This window comes from Ambystoma mexicanum, chromosome 3q (assembly GCF_040938575.1).
Source record: "Ambystoma mexicanum isolate Mex_15411 chromosome 3q, UKY_AmexF1_1, whole genome shotgun sequence".
NCBI lineage: Eukaryota > Metazoa > Chordata > Amphibia > Caudata > Ambystomatidae > Ambystoma > Ambystoma mexicanum.
Genome location: NC_090926.1, coordinates 1,106,026,510 through 1,106,035,404, shown reverse-complemented (window position 1 = coordinate 1,106,035,404; position 8,895 = coordinate 1,106,026,510). Strand labels below are relative to the sequence as shown.

The following is an 8,895-nucleotide window of genomic DNA, read 5'->3' as shown; positions in this document are numbered from 1 at the left end:
AGGAATTGAATTAGCAGTATATGTTTCTCTGCTGCTATACTCCCTGAAAAACAAAATATTAAGGGACATGTTACAATTGCAAGGCAGCTCTATGAAGACAGGACAAGATTCACGTGTCTTTACTGCATAGTCTCGCGGTAATACATCAGTATTGACAAGGTGAATGAAATGAGTGTGATGATTTTCATTGATGAGACCTTTTAATCATCTTTATGTTAATATATGTTGAAATTCGTTCATATTTAATTAAGATCAAAATTCAAAATAATTGACGACCCAGGTGGGACTTGAACCCACAATCCCCAGCTTCGGAGGCTGATGCCTTATCCATTAGGCCTCAGGGCCACTTGATAGAAAAGCACTGATCTGACCATAATAGACCAACTGAACACCAATTCACACACAGAATAAACACCCCATGGCAAAAACAACAAAAACATGAAAAAAACACAGTCAACATGTAAAGCAAGTCTGTGAGTTTGGAAAACACACCTTGCATATGATGGTCCAGTGAGCGAAGGTAAAGAAAGGAACATCTCCTGCAACACAAACCCTTCCGCAATTCATATTGATCACTTTTGATTGAAGAGAGTATACAGTGCGCTGGATGCTACTCCTCGCCATCCGTATTTATATTATTTCGATTTATATGCACTGAAATAGCTTTTAGTTTGGCTTCTGATGTTTTGTATTCTAAAAAATGTGTATACACTGGTACTTTCTACAAATGGAAATGAAGATGAACTCAAAATAGGGACAAATAGTACTGACATGCACCATTCCTGAGCAACTGCTTTGGATTGGCCAAATGCGTAAATTCGATGCACTGTGTGTTATATTCTTGGCATTCGCACTTCAAAAAATTAAAGGATTGCTGTAAGATTTTTCCATTATGGACACTATTCTAGAGTTCCAGCATTTATCTTACTCTGTCTCAAAAAATTGATGATTTCTACAAACGTGATTTCTTGGCTGGCATATTTTCAGTTCACCTGGCATCTCTGACTTCCTATCTGTGGTAATCACTGTTTCACGGCCACCCACTTGGTAAAGATACTAACTAGGAGGTCATTGACTTGGTGATAATGTATTCATTGTCTCTAATGATGACTTCCATGATGCCCTCACACTGCAATGCCCTCTTCTAGGTTGGAAAATCCTTGCTAACTTGCTTGACTTTTCAAGTAATCCTTCACCTGTTGAAGCCAGATATTTTCCGAAACATGTGTCACGCAGTCTCATGGTCATGACACTTGACACAATATCCATCTTGAGCACCAGACTTTTTGTGATTTTCATGTTTTACCTATTCATTTCCTTTGACATAGTTTCAGATCCTCTTATTAATCACTCACTGCAAGTTTTGTATGGTGCAGGTTTTGTGGAGGTTTCTAAATAAAATGCATTACATTTGAATTCATCACTTTTCTTCCTGTTTTATCATGTTTATGTATTCCTGGTACACTGGTGTCGATTGGTCACTAAAAAGAGCACAACAGGATTCTATTCTACAGTACGGACCGTTGTCTTTCTCAATCGCTCCGATTCCATAATGGCAACAGTGCCGAGCAACAAGGGTACTTAACTGTGCAATCAATTCAAGAAAGTAGTTTCAACTCAGTGTCCACTTACTCCAGAGACACTGACAATAGGGCTATTTCGGATGCTCTTACAGCAGGCTTCATTCTCATAAGACTATATTTTCTACTGCTAATATTCTTGCAGAGGAAGGTGCTGTTCAGTAACATGTGAGTGCAGTGCAGCTCTATAAAAGGATGATCTACAATCCAGGGACACTACCCAACCAAGAGGACTTCCTGTAACATTCCACTACAGAGACAATCCCTTAAGAGAAACTTTTTCACTGCAGAGATTCTCACTGAGGAAAATGATTCTCAGTGACATGTCACTGCAAGGAGGCTATCTTAGGAGGATTCTCTTCACAGTTGAGATGGCACCTGAGGAAGACACTTTTCAGCAATTGGTGGCTACATGGGAGCTCACGTAAGAGTAACATCTTAAATGCTGGGGCCCTCATAAGGAATTGAATTAGCAGTATATGTTTCTCTGCTGCTATACTCCCTGAGAAACAAAATATTAAGTGACATGTCACAGTTGCAAGGCAGCTCTATGAAGACAGGACAAGATTCACATGTCTTTACTGCATAGTCTCGCGGTAATACATCAGTATTGACAAGGTGAATGAAATGAGTGTGATGATTTTCATTGATGAGACCTTTTAATCATCTTTATGGTAATATACGTTGAAATTCGTTCATATTTAATTAAGATGAAAATTTAAAATTATTGACAACCCAGGTGGGACTTGAACATGGGAGCTCACTTAAGAGTAACATCTTAAATGCTGGTGCCCTCATAAGGAATTGAATTAGCAGTATATGTTTCTCTGCTGCTATACTCCCTGAGAAACAAAATATTAAGTGACATGTCACAGTTGCAAGGCAGCTCTATGAAGACAGGACAAGATTCACGTGTCTTTACTGCATAGTCTCGCGGTAATACATCAGTATTGACAAGGTGAATGAAATGAGTGTGATGATTTTCATTGATGAGACCTTTTAATCATCTTTATGTTAATATATGTTGAAATTCGTTCATATTTAATTAAGATATAAATTTAAAATAATTGACAACCCAGGTGGGACTTGAACCCACAATCCCCAGCTTCGGAGGCTGATGCCTTATGCATTAGGCCACAGGGCCACTTGGTAGATAAACACTGATCTGATCATAATAGACCAACTGAACACCAATTCACACACAGAATAAACACCCCATGGCAAAAACAACAAAAACATGAAAAAAACACAGTCAACATGTAACGCAAGTCTGTGAGTTTGGAAAACACACCTTGCATATGATGGTCCAGTGAGCGAAGGTAAAGAAAGGAACAACTCCTGCAACACAAACCCTTCCGCAATTCATATTGATCACTTTTGATTGAAGAGAGTATACAGTGCGGTGGTTGCTACTCCTTGCCATCCTTATTTATAGTATTTCGATTTATATGCACTGAAATAGCTTTTAGTTTGGCTTCTGATGTGTTGTCTTCTAAAAAATGTGTATATACTGGTACTTTCTACAAATGGAAATGAAGATGAACTCAAAATAGGGACAAATAGTACTGACATACACCAATCCTTAGCAACTGCTTTGGATTGGCCAAATGCGTAAATTCGATGCACTGTGTGTTATATTCTTGGCATTCGCACTTCAAAAAATTAAAGGATTGCTGTAAGATTTTTCCATTATGGACACTATTCTAGAGTTCCAGCATTTATCTTACTCTGTCTCAAAAAATTGATGATTTCTACAAACTTGATTTCTTGGCTGGCATATTTTCAGTTCACCTGGCATCTCTGACTTCCTATCTCTGGTGATCACTGTCTCACAGCCACCCACTTGGTAAAGATACTAACTAGGGGGTCATTGACTTAGTGATCATGTATTCATTGTCTCTAATGATGACTTCCATGATGCCCTCACACTGCAATGCCCTCTTCTAGGTTGGAACATCCTTGCTAACTTGCTTGACTTTTCAAGTAATCCTTCAGCTGTTGAAGCCAGATATTTTCCGAAACATGTGTCACGCAGTCTCATGGTCATGACACTTGGTACAATATCCACCTTGAGCACCAGACTTTTTGTGATTTTCATGTCTTACCTATTCATTTCCTTTGACATAGTTTCAGATCCTCTTATTAATCACTCACTGCAAGTGTTGTATGGTGCAGGTTTTGTGGAGTTTTCTAAATAAAATGCATTACATTTGAATTCATCACTTTTCTTCTTGTTTGATCATGTTTATGTATTCCTGGTGCACTGGTGTCGATTGGTCACTAAACAGAGCACAACAGGATTCTATTCTACAGTACGGACCGTTGTTTTTCTCAATCGCTCCGATTCCATAATGGCAACAGTGCCGAGCAACAAGGGTACTTAACTGTGCAATCAATTCAAGAAAGTAGTTTCAACTCAGTGTCCACTTACTGCAGAGACACTGCCAATAGGGCTATTTCGGATGCTCTTACAGCAGGCTTCATTCTGATAAGACTATATATTCTACTGCTAGTATTCTTGCAGAGGAAGGTGCTGTTCAGTAACATGTGAGTGCAGTGCAGCTCAATAAAAGGATGATCTACAATCCAGGGACACTACCCAACCAAGAGGACTTCCTGCAACATTCCACTACAGAGACAATCCCTTAAGAGAAACTTTTTCACTGCAGAGATTCTCACTGAGGAAAATGATTCTCAGTGACATGTCACTGCAAGGAGGCTAGCTTAGGAGGATTCTCTTCCCAGTTGAGATGGCACCTGAGGAAGACACTTTTCAGCAATTGGTGGCTACATGGGAGCTCACTTAAGAGTAACATCTTAAATGCTGGGGCCCTCATAAGGAATTGAATTAGCAGTATATGTTTCTCTGCTGCTATACTCCCTGAAAAAAAATATATTAAGGGACATGTTACAGTTGCAAGGCAGCTCTATGAAGACAGGACAAGATTCACGTGTCTTTACTGCATAGTCTCGCGGTAATACATCAGTATTGACAAGGTGAATGAAATGAGTTTGATGATTTTCATTGATGAGACCTTTTAATCATCTTTATGTTAATATATGTTGAAATTCGTTCATATTTAATAAAGATCAAAATTCAAAATAATTGACGACCCAGGTGGGACTTGAACCCACAATCCCCAGCTTCGGAGGCTGATGCCTTATCCATTAGGCCTCAGGGCCACTTGATAGAAAAGCACTGATCTGACCATAATAGACCAACTGAACACCAATTCACACACAGAATAAACACCCCACGGCAAAAACAACAAAAACATGAAAAAAACACAGTCAACATGTAAAGCAAGTCTGTGAGTTTGGAAAACACACCTTGCATATGATGGTCCAGTGAGCGAAGGTAAAGAAAGGAACATCTCCTGCAACACAAACCCTTCCGCAATTCATATTGATCTCAATTGATTGAAGAGAGTATACAGTGCGCTGGATGCTACTCCTCGCCATCTGTATTTATATTATTTCGATTTATATGCACTGAAATAGCTTTTAGTTTGGCTTCTGATGTTTTGTATTCTAAAAAATGTGTATACACTGGTACTTTCTACAAATGGAAATGAAGATGAACTCAAAATAGGGACAAATAGTCCTGACATGCACCAATCCTGAGCAACTGCTTTGGATTGGCCAAATGCGTAAATTCGATGCACTGTGTGTTATATTCTTGGCATTCGCACTTCAAAAAATTAAAGGATTGCTGTAAGATTTTTCCATTATGGACACTATTCTAGAGTTCCAGCATTTATCTTACTCTGTCTCAAAAAATTGATGATTTCTACAAATGTGATTTCTTGGCTGGCATATTTTCAGTTCACCTGGCATCTCTGACTTCCTATCTGTGGTAATCACTGTTTCACGGCCACCCACTTGGTAAAGATACTAGCTAGGAGGTCATTGACTTAGTGATAATGTATTCATTGTCTCTAATGCTGACTTCCATGATGCCCTCACACTGCAATGCCCTCTTCTAGGTTGGAAAATCCTTGCTAACTTGCTTGACTTTTCAAGTAATCCTTCACCTGTTGAAGCCAGATATTTTCCGAAACATGTGTCACGCAGTCTCATGGTCATGACACTTGACACAATATCCATCTTGAGCACCAGACTTTTTGTGATTTTCATGTTTTACCTATTAATTTCCTTTGACATAGTTTCAGATGCTCTTATTAATCACTCACTGCAAGTTTTGTATGGTGCAGGTTTTGTGGAGGTTTCTAAATAAAATGTATTACATTTGAATTCATCACTTTTCTTCCTGTTTTATCATGTTTATGTATTCCTGGTACACTGGTGTCGATTGGTCACTAAAAAGAGCACAACAGGATTCTATTCTACAGTACGGACCGTTGTCTTTCTCAATCGCTCCGATTCCATAATGGCAACAGTGCCGAGCAACAAGGGTACTTAACTGTGCAATCAATTCAAGAAAGTAGTTTCAACTCAGTGTCCACTTACTGCAGAGACACTGGCAATAGGGCTTTTTCGGATGCTCTTCCAGCAGGCTTCATTCTCATAAGACTATATTTTCTACTGCTAATATTCTTGAAGGTGCTGGTTAGTAACATGTGAGTGCAGTGCAGCTCTATAAAAGGATGATCTACAATCCAGGGACACTACCCAACCAAGAGAACTTCCTGTAACATTCCACTACAGAGACAATCCCTTAAGAGAAACTTTTTCACTGCAGAGATTCTCACTGAGGAAAATGATTCTCAGTGACATGTCACTGCAAGGAGGCTAGCTTAGGAGGATTCTCTTCACAGTTGAGATGGCACCTGAGGAAGACACTTTTCAGCAATTGGTGGTTACAAGGGAGCTCACTTAAGAGTAACATCTTAAATGCTGGGGCCCTCATAAGGAATTGAATTAGCAGTATATGTTTCTCTGCTGCTATACTCCCTGAGAAACAGAATATTAAGTGACATGTCACAGTTGCAAGGCAGCTCTATGAAGACAGGACAAGATTCACGTGTCTTTACTGCATAGTCTCGCGGTAATATATCAGTATTGACAAGGTGAATGAAATGAGTGTGATGATTTTCATTGATGAGACCTTTTAATCATCTTTATGTTAATATATGTTGAAATTCGTTCATATTTAATTAAGATCAAAATTTAAAATAATTGACTACCCAGGTGGGACTTGAACATGGGAGCTCACTTAAGAGTAACATCTTAAATGCTGGGGCCCTCATAAGGAATTGAATTAGGAGTATATGTTTCTTTGCTGCTATACTCCCTGAGAAACAAAATATTAAGTGACATGTCACAGTTGCAAGGCAGCTCTATGAAGACAGGACAAGATTCACGTGTCTTTACTGCATAGTCTCGCGGTAATACATCAGTATTGACAAGGTGAATGAAATGAGTGTGATGATTTTCATTGATGAGACCTTTTAATCATCTTTATGTTAATATATGTTGAAATTCGTTCATATTTAATTAAGATGAAAATTTAAAATAATTGACGACCCAGGTGGGACTTGAACATGGGAGCTCACTTAAGAGTAACATCTTAAATGCTGGGGCCCTCATAAGGAATGAATTAGCAGTATATGTTTCTCTGCTGCTATACTCCGTGAGAAACAAAATATTAAGTGACATGTCACAGTTGCAAGGCAGCTCTATGAAGACAGGACAACATTCACGTGTCTTTACTGCATAGTCTCGCGGTAATACATCAGTATTGACAAGGTGAATGAAATGAGTGTGATGATTTTCATTGATGAGACCTTTTAATCATCTTTATGTTAATATATGTTGAAATTCGTTCATATTTAATTAAGATCAAAATTTAAAATAATTGAACCCACAATCCCCAGCTTCAGAGGCTGATGCCTTATCCATTAGGCCACAGGGCCACTTGATAGAAAAGCACTGATCTGACCATAATAGACCAACTGAACACCAATTCACACACAGAATAAACACCCCATGGCAAAAACAACAAAAACATGAAAAAAACACAGTCAACATGTAAAGCAAGTCTGTGAGTTTGGAAAACACACCTTGCATATGATGGTCCAGTGAGCGAAGGTAAAGAAAGGAACAACTCCTGCAACACAAACCCTTCCGCAATTCATATTGATCACTTTTGATTGAAGAGAGTATACAGTGCGCTGGATGCTACTCCTCGCCATCCGTATTTATATTATTTCGATTTATATGCACTGAAATAGCTTTTAGTTTGGCTTCTGATGTTTTGTATTCTAAAAAATGTGTATATACTGGTACTTTCTACAGATGGAAATGAAGATGAACTCAAAATAGGGACAAATAGTCCTGACATGCACCAATCCTTAGCAACTGCTTTGGATTGGCCAAATGCGTAAATTCGATGCACTGTGTGTTATATTCTTGGCATTCGCACTTCAAAAAATTAAAGGATTGCTGTAAGATTTTTCCATTATGGACACTATTCTAGAGTTCCAGCATTTATCTTACTCTGTCTCAAAAAATTGATGATTTCTAGAAACTTGATTTCTTGCCTGGCATATTTTCAGTTCACCTGGCATCTCTGACTTCCTATCTGTGGTAATCACTGTCTCACGGCCACCCACTTGGTAAAGATACTAACTAGGAGGTCATTGACTTAGTGATAATGTATTCATTGTCTCTAATGATGACTTCCATGATGCCCTCACACTGCAATGCCCTCTTCTAGGTTGCAACATCCTTGCTAACTTGCTTGACTTTTCAAGTAATCCTTCACCTGTTGAAGCCAGATATTTTCCAAAACATGTGTCACGCAGTCTCATGGTCATGACACTTGACACAATATCCATGTTGAGCACCAGACTTTTTGTGATTTTCATGTCTTACCTATTCATTTCCTTTGACATAGTTTCAGATCCTCTTATTAATCACTCACTGCAAGTTTTGAATGGTGCAGGTTTTGTGGAGTTTTCTAAATAAAATGCATTACATTTGAATTCATCACTTTTCTTCCTGTTTTATCATGTTTATGTATTCCTGGTGCACTGGTGTCGATTGGTCACTAAACAGAGCACAACAGGATTCTATTCTACAGTACGGACCGTTGTTTTTCTCAATCGCTCCGATTCCATAATGGCAACAGTGCCAAGCAACAAGGGTACTTAACTGTGCAATCAATTCAAGAAAGTAGTTTCAACTCAGTGTCCACTTACTGCAGAGACACTGACAATAGGGCTATTTCGGATGCTCTTACAGCAGGCTTCATTCTCATAAGACTATATTTTCTACTGCTAGTATTCTTGCAGAGGAAGGTGCTGTTCAGTAACATGTGAGTGCAGTGCAGCTCTATAAAAGGATGATCTAC

General features: G+C 38.7%; 2 non-coding genes across 2 annotated transcripts; both read right to left on the bottom strand.

The window, feature by feature from the left end:
• Nucleotides 1-272: 272 nt before the first annotated feature.
• TRNAR-CCG (transfer RNA arginine (anticodon CCG)) lies at nucleotides 273-345 on the bottom strand. The gene has a single exon. It is a non-coding gene; the product is annotated as a tRNA-Arg (tRNA).
• Nucleotides 346-4,690: 4,345 nt separating this feature from the next.
• On the bottom strand, nucleotides 4,691-4,763 carry TRNAR-CCG (transfer RNA arginine (anticodon CCG)). Its single transcript has one exon. It is a non-coding gene; the product is annotated as a tRNA-Arg (tRNA).
• Between the last annotated feature and the right edge of the window lie 4,132 nt (nucleotides 4,764-8,895).